Source organism: Equus caballus, chromosome 6 (genome assembly GCF_041296265.1).
Source record: "Equus caballus isolate H_3958 breed thoroughbred chromosome 6, TB-T2T, whole genome shotgun sequence".
Lineage (NCBI taxonomy): Eukaryota > Metazoa > Chordata > Mammalia > Perissodactyla > Equidae > Equus > Equus caballus.
In genome coordinates, this window is record NC_091689.1 from 85,894,756 (window position 1) to 85,913,074 (window position 18,319).

The 18,319-nt window shown below is 36.2% G+C and overlaps 1 pseudogene; it reads right to left on the minus strand.

Moving 5' to 3' along the window:
• On the minus strand, positions 8,095 to 9,009 carry OR6C356P (olfactory receptor family 6 subfamily C member 356, pseudogene; annotated as a pseudogene).

The following is an 18,319-nucleotide window of genomic DNA, read 5'->3' on the forward strand; positions in this document are numbered from 1 at the left end:
CATTGGGTAACATGGATATTTGTACAGTATTTAGTTTTCCAATCCATGAGCACTGGATGTCTTTCCATTGGTTGTGTCTTCTTTAACTCCTTTCATCAAAGTATTCTACCTCTCAGTGTACAAGTTTTCTACCTCCTTTGTTAAGTTCTTCCTAAGCATTTTAGTCTTTTGAATGTTGTTGTAATTGAAAGTTTTTATTCAATTTCCTTCTCAGATAGTTCATTAATAGTGCATGGAAACACAACTGATATTTTTTAATATTTATTTTGTATCCTGCAAGTTTACTGGATTAATTTATTAGTTCAAACAGTTTTATTATGGAGTCTTAGTGTTTTCTATATATAAGATCATTTTGTCTACAAATAGAGATGCAGTTTATTTATTTATTTTTATTTATTTTGCCTAATTATTCTGGCTGGGACTTTCAGTACTTTGTTGACTACGAGTGGCGAGAGTGGAACTAAAAGGTACTAAATCCTAATCTTATAATTGGAATATAAATTACAATATTAATCAATCAAAACAAGAAACTCTCTGACTGCCATCCCTGGTGAGCAAGAATGAGAAGAAAAAAAGTGTAAAACCTTTAGCAGTATTATGCTACCAAAAATTCATATTGGAAGGCAGATTAAAAACAATGGAGTTAGTACAACTGAAATCTCACAAGGTTGTAATCTATCATAACATTAATAAAAAAAAAATGGAGTTAATAAATGGACTTAGTACAGTGTGGTAGATTACCAGTTTAAAAAATGATATAAAGTATTAGGTAGAAATCTGCATCAGGAATTAAGATATTTGGTTGCTAATCTCTGTCTGAAAACTCACGTTAAAGGAAACAAACTTCACACGTAGTGTCGTTCCTTTGTTTTGTTGTTGTTGTTGTTGTTGTTTAATCTCAGTGGATACTGTCTCCCAAGCTTCCTTGTCCAGTTTCAACACTATGTGTATTATGCTTTCTATTCCTTAGTGTGTTGTTTACATTCCTGTTCTGGCTATTTCAATTCACTGAAGTATTTGCCTTGAGCCAGTGGCAAAGAGAATAGATAAAATATTAAGTAAAAATATCAAGCAGCTCATGCAAGTAAAATCTAATTAGAAATAGTGCCAAAGAGCTTCAAAACACTTTCTGATATTTTTTTCTTTTTTGCGTATTTTCTCGTTTCTCACTCCCTAGAGTTAAGTAAGTATATTCCCCCTAGAAAAATGGAAAGGATAAGAAAAATATTATTGAAATAGAAGACATACTTGAGCAATGGCAAAGGGAATGCTATTAGAAATGCTGTCTCCCCTAGATTACAAGGATGGGATTTGCTAATATTTTACTGTTCCGGCCACTCTGAGTGTTTGTGAACCTGTATGAAGAGCAGACATAAGCTAGTCATCTAGAACACAATGAAAGTCTCCCAAACTTTGTAATTGATTCACTATTTATCAGCTTAACTTTTAATCAAATTAAATAGGATATATTGTGGTTATAATTTGCAACGGGGTATGTTAAAAGTGTAAGAAAAGGATAGTCTATTTTTTTATATTAATTTATTCATTCTCTATTACTTAAAGACGGGAAGTTACTGTGCCTACATCTGTGTATTTCTAACTGAATACAGGCTGTGTAGTACTGTGTTTAAGAGAACAGACTTTAATTTCAGGTAGTTTGAAGTTACATTCGACACTTGCCAGGTGTATGAATTTATTTAAGGTACATAATCTCTCTGAACTTCAGTTTTATATTTGGGAATAAAGATAATAAGTGTCACAGGTATGTTATAAGGACTAAATGAAATAATAATAAAAGTCCTTAATATGTCACTGGAATACATAATGCCTTTGCCAAATCACAGCTACCATGAATATCCTTTCCAAAGTTAGTATTAATTCCAACTAAAAGAAAAATAAAATAAATAAATCAGCTGTTCACATATCCCATTAAGTGCCACATAAACTAGAGAGCATTTTCATTTATACTATTTCAATGAATTCTCAAAGATACTCTTGAAATTTCAACTTCATGTTAAACAGAGAAAACTGTAACTTGAAGAAATTAAGTAACATCCAAAGTCAAAAATTCATTAACTGGCTCACTTGTGTTTTTAATCCATGTCTCTCTCATTGCAAAACCCATATACGGTCTATGATAATAAATCCACCCTATCAAGTCATAAATAAGAAATTAGAAGTAAGTTTTGGTGCCATAATTGTATTAATATTTTTTTTACTTTTCCTATTTTGTTTAAATTATAGATGGCTAGATAATGAACTGACAACATGATGTTATGAATTCATATTCAGCATAAGCAGGTATAAGTTTTACTATTTCTGAAAATATTTTTAAATGTGATTTGGTGATCTCATTTCCCTTGATTTGTTTCTATACACAGTAGTATGAATTCTGAGAATTAAATCTGCTCATCTTTATTGAAATTAAGAAATACAAATTATTCAGATTTCTCTAGGGAAGTAATCATCTAAAATAATTATGAAGAATATTAAAAGGTAATTCTAATAAAACAAATTTTCAACCACGCAGTGGGGTCTCCTTTGGAGGTGTTGTTTCACTCAGGTAGGGAGAAGGTCTCAAATGAACTCTTAGTTCATTTGTCAAGAATGATTGAGCAGTGCCAAAGGTTTATTTCAGTGCAACTATGAAGCTGAGCTAGATGTTACCCATAACAGTGAATTAATTTTTTTCCTTTTTTCTAATACATTGAGCTAAACATGAACAACTACTTTATTGAACACTTCAATAAAGTAAAAAGAAACAGGATAACACAATCAATGGAGCAAATTGCTTTGGAGATCCTCTGTTGATTTATGCTAATGACTTTCAAAGAGGTTGAAAGGAAGAGGAGATCATTGAGTAAAGACACAAGTTAGAAAAAAGTAGACTTTCAAAGTTAATGCATTAGTAAGGGAGGTTTCCACCCAGCACAAGAGAAACACCTGAAATGAAGTGGATCATTCAAGTGCTCTTCTCTCAGTCTGTCAAAGGCACATTCTTTGAGCCTTCAAGCTAATATATTCTTTAGAATAGAGCCACTTTCTTACCTTGAGTATCAATGAAATTGCCATTATCTAGTTCCTCTAGAGGATCATTGTTAATATTTACTTGATGGTAGGGATTTTCGAACGGCAAAATATCAAGATGTTTCAAGAATGAAATCCCTGAAGAGGATTTCTTGTTCAACCAATGTTAAGTACTATTTATCGTTTTCATTTTGAATGGCTCGGTGAATCTGACTCAGGGATCCCTAGAAGACAAGTAAGAATTAATTTTGATGAAATGAGTGGAAGGTAATGGAAATCTCAGTAACGTAAGCCATTTTCTGGCATGGAAAAATATGGACCTGCCATCAGAAATAAAAAGGTGAAATGAGGAGTTAAATGCTTGAAGACATCCTACACTACTTTACCCAAATGTATCCTTGTATGGCTTACAGCTCTGGGAATCACAGGCACCTTGTTAAATATTCAACTTTATTTCTCTCAAGGGATGTAGATGGTGAAGATTTGTATTAGGCTTATTAGACGCTGGTAAATAAGTATAGTCCATTGAAGTTTCGTAAACATTGTTACATAGAAGTATGATATACTATCCCTATTCTCTAACACTGGACCATCCCAATTCTCTACTATTGGATCATGTCCTACTAGAAATTTCTTCTGTTTCCTGGAGTCTGACTATGGTTGTGTTCATTCTTTGTGGTGCCTACACAAACTGTCCAAATACCACTTTAAACATTCCGTCATAGCTCTTCATACATGCTTGACAGCTTTAATCAACAACCAAAATGCGTGTCATCACATTATTATTCAGAAAAGTGTTAAACTTAAGAGAAAAAATAAGAGGAAAATCATATACGTAAAAAACATGGGAAACAGATTGGAAATGCAGTGCAATGACGCAATACTGATTGTAGAATAATAATAACACTAGTATAATGTCCTTAAATGCCTCGATGTCCAAAATCAGTAGACTATGGAGAAAACTTCAATATTTAGATTGGAAGCAAACGTCGTTCATATGATGAGAATGCACTTTGGAATCCAAGTGTTGTGAAACACCAGTGCTTTTAATGAAAAGTGAAAAGTGACGAAGAAAGATTGCTGTCAGGAAGCAGCACAGAATGTATTGAAGGGATGACTTGTAACATAGTTTAAAGAAAAGACATTTTGGAATAATGCTTTGTGAAGTTTTAAAAAATTCATATATCAGTAAAATTTGGTTTCCTTTGTGTATCCTTTGTTTTCAATTTCCTCAGTACAAGGACCAAACACACTACTGGCAAAGTAGGAAAATAATTCAATTTGCAAAACAAAGACACAAACTTATGAAAGCTGTCTAGAATATAGCATAATTAGAGAAGTATAACTTATGGAAGCACATGTTTCAGAAACACGCTGAACATCTATCTATCCATTAAATTGAGAAATGTCTATTTTAAACCAACTATATACTATATTTAACAATGGATTATGTTGCAATAGCTTAGAGATAAACACTATCCTAAGATTCAAGAATACACCGGGTAGTAGAGAAGTTCCCTGGAGATTGCAGCACAATATCCTAAGTTTGGGAAGGATGAGTATAAGGTGCTACAGAGACTCATACAATGAGTATAAAATCTAGCATTATGGAAGTAAAGAAGGAGGTGATTTGGAGTATCATAACAATGTGCTACTCACAATGATAGTTACTCCCACATATATTATATCATGTTGTCCCAGAGCCAATCACTCTCAGAAAGGTTATTATCACTAATGAGGAGCAGAGGAACAAAGCAGCCATTGGCAACAATGCTGACAGGCTTAGGAATAGGTAGCATGCCTCAAATGTGATCAATTCTTAGCTGAAGATGGGAAGACTGTGTGAGTGTGAGTGTGTGTGTGTGTGTGTGTGGTGGTGGTCAGGGGTATGGGAGGCAGATATACCAAAGTAGAAGACATCAGCACCATGTATATGAGATGAAAAAACAAGGTTCAGATTAGTGAATCTTACGCCTAGAAGGCCAAACAGGTACTGTACGGCTAGGTGATTTCTACTCTGAATTTCTTTTTACCTATACGTGATTCTCTTGCTATAAATTTTATCTTAGACATAGCCTTTTACATAGGACACCATCTTAGTCTGAAGGTTTTTTAATTCAGTGTTTGGGAACATATTTTTCATAGAGCAAAGCCTTATATGACTTTCATTATATGCTTGGCATTTTTCTAAACACTTCATATACATTAAATTATTGAAGGTTCACAGAACTCTATGAGATAGACAAGGTATTTAGAGGAAGAAAATGTATTTATGGATGAGGAAACTGAGGCACAGAGAAGTTAAGTGACTTTCAGACATAGTAAGTGGCCTGGATTCAAACCTAGAAATCTTCACTCTTTGTTATAGAAATATTTATGGTAATACCTTTTCTTTTGAATAAAAAGTAGAAAAAACCCACGATTTTTAAACACATATAAAATTAATAAATAGTCAGTCTAATTATAGTAATTATAACAAAAAGGAAATGGAAGCAAGAGTATAACAGAAGGTTTAAAAGAAAGATCGATAATATAAGAAAGTTCTGCAAAGATAGAAACTAAAATGGAATTACAAGTCAGTTGTATAAAAATCCAAAAATCTCATGCTGCGTCAATTCAAATTTGTGATTAATAGAACAGACTTATAAAAACTCTGTCAAAATTCAGAACACATTTAAAATGACAAAAAATAATTTGATTTTTTTTTTTTTGAGGAAGACTGGCCCTGAGCTATCATCCATGCCCATCTTCCTCTACTTTCTATGTGGGACGCCTACCACAGCATGGCTTTGGCCAAGAGGCACCATGTCCGCACCTGGGACCAGCAAACCCCAGGCTGCGGAGAAGCGGAATGTGCACACTTAACCGCTGCACCACCTGGCCGGCCCCCACAAAATATAATTTAATAGATGTGGAAAACAAATAATACAGAATGCAAAATATGGAACCTTGGTATTGCCACAGGAGAGAAAATTAGCAATAGAAAAGAGAAAAGACAGATAACTGCTGGGAGAATGGATTTTATAAGCAAAATATAATGACAAATATAGATAGAAATAGATGATAGACAAAGATACATAGAAATATCCTATGTTAAATAAACTATGATGAACAATGTGTAATAGTATTGAACACAAAAATTAGAGATACTTATTATCAGATTCAGTTGAAAAGGTAATTAAAATGAACTATCAGTGACCTCCATTAAAACATAAAAAGCATTTCCCTATGAACAGTGAACATGCCTTATTGTTTACATTAACAGAAAAACATGAAACTCCTCAAGAAAATTTCTAAGTATATTGATGAGGGATAACTAAATATTTTTTTAAAATTAAAGATGCGTTAATTCTAGAGTTGGCATTTATTTATTAAACATAATTGAGCAACACTGTGTACCATACCGCGCACTAGGCTTTGAGAACAGCATACTGAACTAATTATGGCTCCTATTTTCACTAAGTTTACAATCCATGTGTGAAACAGATTAACTATTAAATAATCGATATTTCTATGGGTATTTATATGTGTATGTATATTTGTATGTACATGTGTATCCAGGTAGCTCTATTTTTCTATAGAGAAAAATTAATTGAGATAAAGTGAGAGTGATGAAGTTGCTGTTCAAGAAATTACTTTTAAAACAATAAAGTGCTGTGCATTCTTCATTGCATTGTCTAACTGAATATGTGTTTGTTAATATATATGCCTTTTGATGATCATGTAGAGACCCAAAAACTCACATATGCTGAATACAAAGTAGTGGCTTAAGAGAAAGTGGCCTCTCAAGAAAGGTAGAAGAGGGGTGGGCCCAGTGGCGCAGCGGTTAAGTTCGCACGTCCGCTTCTCAACAGCCCAGGGTACGCCGGTTCGGATCCCGGGTGCGGACATGGCACCGCTTGGCACACCATGCTGTGGTAGGCGTCCCACATAGAAAGTAGAGGAAGATGGGCACGGATGTTAGCTCAGGGCCAGCCTTCCTCAGCAAAAAGAGGAGGACTGGCAGTAGTTAGCTCAGGGCTAGGCTTCCTCACAAAAAAAAGAAAAAGAAAGGTAGAAGAACAATAATTATTCAAAACATGACATTTGGAAAGTAAAGAAAAGAATTCCAGTGGGAGGAAAGAGAATAGGCAAAGATACACTAGTGACAGAAAACATGGCACATTGCAAGATGTTCTGTATCAGTGAAAATATGTATTACGAAAACCTCAAACATACAATTAAGTGGTGTCTCTGGAGTTTTACATAACCAGTGTCTGCCTCCTAGGATGGCTTTCCAAAGATCTTAAGACAGCTGTTATTTATGCTCAAGTTTTTCCAAGTTAATTAATGCCGTTACAGTCACATAAAAAGTTAACATTTCCCAGGTCTTACCTGCATAGGAATTGAGTTTTAGAACCTAGATACAAGGTTAACATCTAACATTTGCTTGCTGTTTGACATTGGGATAATCTACCTAGGCTCTTTAAATTAAATTCCAACATGAAGCCCACTGTCCTAATTGAAAAAAGCCTTCTTTGATATACAATAGAATAGTGATTTGGAGATATTCCTTTAGGTATCATCACTAAGCCTGAACACAAATGCTTCTATTTAGGTTCACTATTATGCTTCTGAAAACATCACATACTTATTAAAATACTTCATAGGGAGTTATAAAATCAAATCAATGCTTAGTTCACAAGTTCACAAATTAATGCTTAGTTTACAAGAATATGCATCACTTGAGTTCACAAGTGATGTATATTCTAGGCAGATACATGTTAGAAAAACGTAGAAGTATTAGCTTTCCAAAATGAATTCATATTGGAATATTTTGAATATGCATGAATGAGAGAAATAAATTAAAGAATGAAATGAGTCTAGTAATGCATAAGAGAACATCATGGATACAGATAATATGACTGAAAGGATAAAGTTTCAGCAATACTTTAAACGGTTATTTGTAGGTGACTTCAATCACTACTGTAATACAAAAATAAAAAGAATATCTTAAAAGAGTAGCTGATATAGGCTTCAATTTTCTATAAGCTTTAGTGGTATTCTATATCAAAACCAGAGTTATTATTTTAAAATAGTAAAGGTGCATTTTTTTACTGTATCCTTCAGAGCTTGTTTCACCAGCTTATTTCTTAGAGTATAGATAAAAGGATTTAATACGGGTTCAATCAAAGTGCTGAGTACTGCTACCCCTTTGTTTAAAGCTACCCTTTCCTCTGCAGAAGGTTTAATAAACACAAAAATACAGCTGCCATAGGAGATAGAGACAACAATCATGTGGGAGGAACAGGTGGAAAAGCCTTCTTCTTCTGCTGGGCAGAAGGGATCTTCAGAATTGTTCTCATGATACTTGCACAGGAAAGCAATACCAGTGCCAATGTAATCAGAAGTGTGACAGTGGCTAAATTACAACTTAATAATTCTACGATTTCATGTGTCTGTGCAGAAGGGTTGGAGGACAGGAGAATAGTCACAGAAAAAGTGGTCAATAGCATTTGCATCACAGAATTCCAACCTCAGCCCCGTGATAAGTCCAGGAGAGATTGTTAACAACTCAGCCAACCAAGAGGTAACAACCAATTAGGTACAGGCTCCATTGCTCATAAGGATTGCATAATGAAGGGGTTTGCAGATGGCCACATAGTGGTTATAGGACATGGCAGTGAACAGGAAAAACTGATACACCCAAGAAGATGTGAAAAAATAGTTGTGTCACACAAGTATCATAGGAAATTGTTTTATCCATAGTCACTATGCTGATCAGGAATCTAGGGATGCAGACAGATGTCAATGATACTCCTAAGAAGGAAAAATTCTGAAGGAAGAAATACATGGGTGTGTTGAAGGGGGAATCTAGCAAAGTGAGGAGGATAATGATTAGATTTCCAGTAACACTCAGCAAATATGTTAGAAATAGAAAAAAGAATGTTACAATTTGCCAGTTGGGTCATCTGTCAGTTCTAGAAGAACAAATGTCACCATTGTCCAGTTTCGCATGATGAAATTTCTTCTAACGCCATTAGATCTAGGAAAAAAATAGTTAATCCCGAGTTTAAAAAATGCTTAGTTATAAATAGGTTTAAAAGTGTTATGAAGAACCAAGGAAGTCAACTGAAATATTATAATTTCAACCATTTTATCTAGCAGTCAGAACCACAGGCTTAATCCTGCTTATTTCATCTCCTTTTCTGGGTACTCAATTTCCTGATTCTCTTTCATATCTGCTTTATCTTGCAAAAAACTGGCTATATTATCTCCTCTTATAAGCTTCAGCAAGTTTCTCTGGTTTAAAATTTTGTCTAAGATACTGATAAGTAATCTTATTGAATCTTTCTGAAATCTTACTGAATCCACAAGAAAACATTTTTTAGGTTGGATCGCTTAATCTCCCTATTGTCAAAGTGATCTTCTGCTCAGTTTGCTTCAGCAAGATATATCTCTTATGTATTCTTTTACATTTTGAACAGATAGTCATGACCGAACTTTTGTAATTAATGTTTTTTTAAACAGTTACTTTCTGGTGATGTATTTCTGCTTAGTCTTTGGGTTCCTTGGTATTGCCAATTAGAATTATTTTCAATGGAAAGAAATATTTATGAATTTTAGTATAACATTAATCTCAAAATTACTATGTAAAAATCAAGTGGAAATTTTACATGGAACTTAGAGTTAATTTATTAATTGTTCAGTGAGCTTCACCTTCATTAATAGCTTTATCAATGTAAGAAATACTTTAAATTCCGTAATATTAAAGTACCCAATCCTTTACTAAATATGTACCAGTCAAATTTTCAATACAAACTATTGAGAATTATTGTTCTTATTGCAATAGACAAATTCACACACTCTTTCAAATATATACATTGAATCTTGAATCATGAATTACACAAGCATTTTCTTTGTCTAATTCTGGATTTAATTGGTTTAATCTGTGGTCATACGTTCAGAACAGAATGGATTATATAGTAATTGCTTTGTACACAAAACAACACACTACTGAAAATACTTCCCCTACTTTCTGCAAGAGTTTTGTTTACTGGTCCACTTGAAATTGTTCTTCTGTATCATTAAACACAAATATAATATGAATTATTTTACCAAAAGGATATGTATTTCTTTCTAACACTTATTTTTCTTTGCTTCCCCACTCTCAAAGAAGACCTTGTTTAGGTTAAAATCCAACAGTGTTTAATAATAAACTTAAACACGTGTGAACCTCTCACTTTCTTCCTCTCTGTCTATGTCCCTCTATTCATCATACATTCAGCATTTTCTTTCTTTCTTTCTTTCTTTTTTTTGAGGAAGATTAGCCCTGAACTAACTACTACCAATTTCCTCTTTTTGCTGAGGAAGACTGGCCCTGAGCTAACATCCATGCCCATCTTCCTCTACTTTATATGTGGGACGCTACCACAGCATGGCTTTTGCCAAGTGGTGCCATGTCCTCACTCAGCATCCAAACTGGTGAACCCTGGGCCGTCAAGAAGTGGGACATGCGAACTTAACCACTGCACCATGGGGCTGGCCCCAGATTCGGCATTTTCAAACACATTTGTCTGGGAGAGGAGATGTTAAGATAGCAATGTAAGTGGACTCTGAACTCACCTCCTCCCATGGACACCACAAATTTACAACTACTCTTGGAACAATTACCCCAAAGATATAATTGAAAACAGGATAAAAAGAACCTCTCCAAAAAGTGACAGCACTGACTGAGGTGGAAGAAGCAGAAATTCCTTTCTGGAGAGAAAAAAAGTCAGGTTCACAAGCCATGACACTCCATGGCCAACCGGGACCAATTCTAAGGTACACAGTCTTCCCTGAAAGAGTAGGGAACCTGAGTGGGGGAGCATTACTGCTATAAACATCTTTGGGACTCAGCACAACAGAGATGAGTGTAATAATACTTGACTTTGCTGGCTACTACCTACAATGGGGAATACCCGCAGAAAAGCTATGGGACATAAGTTAAAAAACTCAGCTCTTAAAGGGCCTGTGAACAAATTAACCCATTTCAGAAAGCAACGTAAAATCACCAGAAAGAAAGGTGCAAAGTCCTTTGGTGAAAAGAGACTCACCTGATAGGCTCTGAGTGCATCTTGGTGAGAAGTGATACCTCTCCCAAGACTGAGACATTGGCAGCAGCTATGATTGTGACTCAGTACAGGCATGCTGACATAGACACTGGCAGACACCATTGGAGTTCTTCTGCTGGCCTGTTAGCCCAGGGTCTGCCCCACCCGGAATGCCAACTTAATCCAGCTCACTTAGGGCAGGCAGCACACCCTAGGGACTGGTCCTGACCAACAGAAAGCCCTGGGGCAACTTGTGGGCCTACATAGGCTGCTGGATTCACTTCAGTGGGCAAGTGGGTCCACCTCTGTGGGACAAGGCATGTGCAAGGAGTGGGTGGAGTGTGTGGGGCATTGGTGGCATGCACAGGGCCTCTGCAGTGGGATGACTGGGTCTGTTTCAGGGGGTCAGAGTGTGTGCACATGGCAAGACTGTTGACAGGGTGTGTGGCCCTGTGGGTTGTGGGGCTTGTCAGCTGCAGAAGACTTGTGCTTCCCAAACAGACATGCAGGTGATTGGCCCCACCTTCCAAAACCTAAAACAATTTGCTGCTCCCATGTCTCAGGCCAGTCCCACTTAGCTGCAATCCTGCAAGAGCTGACAAGATTCTGTAGGCTGGAAGCCTACAGGAATTTTAAGCCCCTGAGCTTAGCAACCAGCCATGCTGGGAGTCTGCTCACTTAACAGAAAAACTGCAACAGGAATGTGCTATTAGACCTTGCAGCCAAATGTGCTGGGGCTCTCCACACCCAATAAAGTGACTGAAGTGTCCACAGCAACCACACATGGCTGAGCATAACAACCATCCAGCCAGGGGGACATCCTAGCCTCCCTGGGCACCTGCAACAAGAGCAATCCTGCCACAATGGAAGGACACACGTACCCCACACGGGGGTCACACCTGGAACTGGTGACTAGAGGGAAGCATACTGCTGGGCCTCATAAAACCTGTCTTATATAAGGCCACCTCTCTAATATCAGAAGACACAGCTGACCCACCTGATACACAGATATAAGCACAGAGAAAGAAGCAAAATAAGGAGGCAAAGGAATATGTTCCTCGTAATGGAACAGGACAAAACCCCAGAAAAAGAACTTAATGAAACAGAAATAAACAATCTACCTGACAAAGAGTTCAAACAAAAAGTTATAAGAATGATCAGTGATCTTGGGAGAAGAATGGATGAACTCAGTGAGAACATTAACAAAGAATTGGAAAATATAAAAAAGAACCAATCAGAAATGAAGAATGCAATACGAGAAATGAAAAATTCGCTAGAAAGACTCAATAGGAGAGTATATGATACAGAAGAACAGATCAGCAAGCTGGACGAAAGACTAGAGGAAATCACCCAAGCTGAATAGATAAGAGAAAAAAGAATTAAAAAGAACAAGAACAGTCTAAGGGACCTCAAGGACAACATCAAGTGCACTAACATCCATATTATATGTATCCCAGAAGGAGAAGAGAGAGACAAAGGGGCACAGAATCTATGTGAAGAAATAATAGCTGAAAACTTTCCTAACCTAAGGAAGGAAACAGACATACAGGTACAGGAAGCATAGAGAGTATGAAACAAGATAAACTTAAAGAGGCTCACACAAGATACATTATAGTTAAAATGACAAGAATTAAAGATAAAGACAGAATCCTAAAAGTCACAAGATAAGGGCAACAAGTTATACAAATGATACGTCATAAGGCTATCAGCTGACTTCTCACCATAAAGCTTACAAGCTAGAAGGGAATAACACAATATATTCAAAGTGCTGAAAGGAAAAACCTACAGCCGAGAATACTCTGCCTGGCAAGGTTATCATTCAGAATGGAAGGAGAGATACAGAGTTCTCAGACAAGCAAAAATTAGAGTTTATCACCAAGAAACCAGTCTTACAAGAAATGTTAAAGGGACTTTTTCAAGTGAGAAAGAGAAGACCACAAATAGGAATAAGAAAAATTATTTTTAAAAAAGCAGCAAGGGGCTGGCCCCGTGGCTGAGTGGTTAAGTTCGCACACTCCACTGCAGGTGGCCAAGGTTTCGTTGGTTCGATTCCTGGGCGTGGACATGGCACTGCTCATCAAACGACGCTGAGGCAGCGTCCCACATGCCACAACTAGAAGGACCCACAACGAAGAATATACAACTATGTACCGGGGGGATTTGGGGAGAAAAAGGAAAAACATTAAATCTTTAAAAAAAAAAAGCAGCAAACACATTTTTCTGATTTCCCTACAAACAAAAACTAATAATGTCTGGATTCAGCCTAACATAAAATCTGGATGTCTAACTTATTTATCTAGAATCAAAAGAGTAGAGTTTTTGTGTGTGTGTAAGGAGAATGCTGATCACTCACTAGAGACTCTCGATCTTTCTTAGATAAAAATGATTCGGCCTCCATATAGCCATAGATTTATCTTTGCTCTTTAATAGTAAAGAGCATATTTACTCAGAACTGGTATAGGGCCCTCGGGATTCTTGTGGAGAAGATGCTAATTGACTATTTTCCTCATTAATTAAAAAACAAAATAACAAAGTTAATTAAGAATCTAGCTTGTGGCATCTATAGGAAATCTTAAATGTTGATGGTAAAATGAAGTCTAATTCCCATAGTGGGGATTAAAAGGATGTATAAAGAAATTTTCACTTTTCAAAGTGTCTGAGCTGAGACTTGTCCAAAGAGCGAAGAAAACTGCAGTTCTCTCACTCTCCATTCCAAACGAAGAATCAAGATAGGAATGTTAACATCTATGTTAATGACAACATTGTCTAAACCTCTAATTCACTGAATATTCACCAATTATATGTGTTTTTATTTCTTTAGGTCAAAAATAGTTACTTCTTATTTTCTCCACACAACTATTAGCCTCTTAGCCTTAGTATCACAACCTCAGGTGCTCAGAGAGGTGCTGCATGGAGTTGGTGCTGTTACTTATAAGGGTGTGATGCTGTGTGGATGCTTTAGTTCCTGGGAACTCAGAAGAGGAATGCCATATCTCTGAAGATGGGGCGCTGCCTACTCTTACTTACACATTTGAGGGCCATTATGCAGCTAGTGATGAAAATGCTTATTCTAAAAGAAACTGAAGCCTGGAGCCAATTGCCTTTATGAAGTCAACTTCCACTGCTAGGGCTATCAGACAGATACCAAAACCAAAACACTGGAGAAAATAAATCCCTTTGTTTTCTCCCACTTTCTAATTTTGCTATAGTGCCTTTCATTGTCAGTACCCATCAGGAAACGTGATGGCAAAGTTTTCAGTGTCTGATCCCCAACATCAAAGACTGAGGTATTAAATGGTGGATTTTAAGCTGAAAAATTATAATAAATATTAGTATATTTTCCTTTCTGACATCTGCTATGATTTTATTTCCTCATATTCAAGATTATAAATATGTTCACTTTGCTAATTGGGGCCATGGAATATAAATAGAAATGCTGTGTCACTTACAAATGCAGGTATATAATAGCCTGTACATTATTCTCTACCCTAGCTTCCTCCTAACTGTTACTGATGATATTTTGATTGATATTAACTTGGGTCCCAGAAGGAGAAAGATGTGGAGAAGAATCTTTAACCAATGTGCATTTGACAGGTGTTGGGAAGGAGAAATAATTTTGTTTTAACCATTGAAATGCTGGTATTTGTTAATGAAGCACACCATAGACAACACTCAAGAGTATACCAGCGATAGCCTTACGAACAATTGCAGAAAAAACAAGACAATAGTAACCACCCATCTGTTTCCCTTGCTCTGTTACCTCTCTACTGTTTCCCAACTATTTTATACAAAAAATATGTTGGTGATGATCTTTGTAACTTAAATGTAATTTTGAAAGTTACTGAAGAGAGATTTTCATAGAACTACAAGGGAATGAATATCACCCAAAGAAAAATAAAACTGATGGCATTTGTCCCTCCCTTGATGAAGAGATGGACTTGTTTGGATTGTCTGAGAGCTATTGGCTTTACATTAGTATGCTGTCTTTTTTAAAGTTGCTCTTCTTCATATTTTATATGCATAGAAGTGTTTTATTGATGTAAGAATTAATGGAGGAGCCTATGGTAGGTGGTATTTGCTAATTAACTTTTCTTCTACTTTCTTAGTTGAAGAGATGAAGGGAAAAAAGTGCTCTTCCAAGCCCTAGTTTCTTTTAGGAAAATTTTGTTTCCCAAATAGAAATCTTCCCATAAACTTTCTAAAGACAGTGGATTAGAAGAAAGAGTAAATAAGATTACCCATAGCTCAGCCCTCAGAATAAGTAGAAGACGAGAATAATCATCTCTAAGTCCAAACCCAAACAAGGAGTAACTAGGGAATATTGTGGAGTGAAGGGAAGTTAGTTGGAGTCTTAGCTGTGACAAAAAATTTAAAATAAAAAATAAATACACACCATTAAGGTCAATGAGGGTTTACTTCGGAAAGAACATCTCTCATTAAAAGGAAAAATAATGAATTTGGTGCATCAGATTGCCAAATACTAGGGAGTCCGAATGAAAAGGATTGGAAAGCTTGCAAGATCTGAACTGGCTTTCTTAAAAAGGCATCACTTATGAGGCAGAAAGAGGACCTTGTGTAATAGTTTCCTATGCTGCATAACAAATTACCACAAATTTAGCACCTTAAAACAGCATACATGTATTATCTCACAATTGCTGTAAGTGAGAAACCTGGGCACCGCCTAGCTGGATGATGGTCTGCAAAGCTACAATCAAGGTATCACGAGGGATGTATCATCATCTGGAGGCTTGACTGGGGATGGATCCACTTCCAAGATTAGTCAGATTGTTGGCAGAATCATATTTTTTATGGCTGTGGAATTCATAGGAGCTTATTTACTTAAAGCCAGCAATGGAGACAGAGACTCTGGAGCAAGTTTACCGGCAAGAGTTTTAAGTAACATGACAAAATCACAAGAGTGACATCGCATCGACTTTGTCATATTGTGTTGGTTAGAAGCAAGTCACAAGCTCTGCCTACACTCGTGGAGAAGAGAATGTACAAGGGCACAGACAGCAGGAATCGGGAATCATGGAGACTACTTTACAGCCCACCTGCCCGTTTTAGAAAGGAGACATTTTCCTGAAAAACTGGCGGTGAAAAGCGGTTGTTGAAATGGCTGAAACACTAAATCATGCTAAACATAGCATAATGTTTACAAAACATTAGAAAAAGAGGGAAAATGTATCATTTTTTGGTTATAAAAATACTGATCTTCATTTAATATTCTCTTGAAATAAAACAATCACCCTAAGCCACCAGTACTTCTGCCCCACTCCCACGGATTCACTTCTGACAGCAAGTCCAGGAAAATAGTGCAAATATATAAGTCTAAGGACAAAAAAAACAAATCAAATTTGGCATCCAGAGGAAACATACTGACCAAAGAAGTCAAAAAAATGATAATCAAATATTTCAGTATCTGAAAACAATATACCAGATCTAAAACTATCTAACAGGAAAAATTAGACAAATAAAACCATACACAAACTTTGCTTGTTTCATTTTCTAATGGAAAGAAACAGTAATTAAGAAGCTTTTACAGATAACTAATCATGAGTTTTAGGTTTATACATCAGTCTTTCAATTTTTACAATATTTTAATGATGTGTCTATCAACTAACTTTAACTCACCCAAAATAGGTTTTCAATATATTTTTTATTAACAAATAAAACATTAGAATGGCACATTTTATATCCTTTGGCCCTTTCCTCTTGCTATCTCCTGCTTCTTCACAATTTACGTGTAATTGGATTGTCTTGCCTTGGCAGCTATATTTCAGGTAAAAATAAAATAACACAAAATACAAAATAATTCAAAGACTGCTATTTCCTCGCTATTGTTCTTTGCATCATACACCTTTCTGATGTTCAATGTTTTCAAAAGAAATAATTTCCCAAAGATACCTAATTAACATCATTTAACTAAATTTAGAGTGCATTCATCATACCATATCTCTCCAGACACGTTCTAATTCTGCTTCCTTGCAAGAATCCCCTATGACTATTTTGAGGATAAAACAGATAAAACCAGTCTGTTTTGGAAACAATAGTTAGAAAACCAAGACTTCCCACTGGAAGTTAAAGAGAGTAAAAAAAAATTATAACTCATCATTCTTTCCCAAAAGTTCCTGAGAGCCAAATAGCATATTCTATTACTAGGTTCTCCTGGCATCTAAGGTTAGGACATTGGTATTTTTATGGAAATTTTTTTTTTCAGGAAGATTAGCCTTGAGCTGACATCTGCTGTCAATCCTCCTCTTTTTTGCTAAGGAAGACTAGCCCTGAGCTAACATCCATGCCCATCTTCCTCTACTTTATATGTGGGATGCCTTTGAAAACCAGAGATATTAAATGCCTGGCCTTGGATTTTGCCTTTGGGATTTTTAACTTGGGATAGTTCTTTGCATTTCAGGAATTTTCTTTCTCACAAATTTTTGCTCATAGGCCATGAAGCTCATCTCTTTTCCATAGCTATTGTTTCTTGATTCACATTCATGGTTTGAGCCCTTTCCTTACAACTGAGAGCTTCACTTCCTTAACCAGCAAAATATGCTACTTTACCACTTCTATTTGCCTGTTTCACTGTAACTAGTGCCCCGATCCCACATTTTTTTTCTTTTCCTTTTTATTTTATCTATTTAGTTTTCGAGAGTCTTACATTCCAGGAAATGTAGTCTCTGGGTCTACTGTGTCACCAGTTAAAAACTTCGAACAGAAGTCCAATTTGCTGCTGCACTCCTTCATTTCCACTGCTGCCAGCTTTACTCCTGAAAAGCAAGTTTGTTCCAGAGATGCTGTTACCAATGAATAGTTTTGGAGCACTACTTGAGTCTCAGCCTTTCAGACTTAACATGAGTTGACTACTTGGGACTGATCACAGAGCTTTTGGCTGCATGTCACCAACTCTTGTGGATCACAAGTTGCAGGACCTCTTGAATATTCTGCTTGCAGTCTGAATACAGCACTTGCCACCAGCACCTGGGCCTGTGTCACCTTTCTATCGGGGCCATCTCAATATCAGGAATGAATTTTCTACAGGACTTATTCTTCAATATGTTCCATCTCACTCTGTGCCACTAGAATCACCCTTCCAAACTCCACCTGCACACAATACAAGTATGTTATTGCATAAGAAAATCAAAGGCAGAAACAAGTTGTGAAGTCCATGAAATGCTCCAAATGTGACGCATGAGGCACGGACTCTCAGTTAAAGT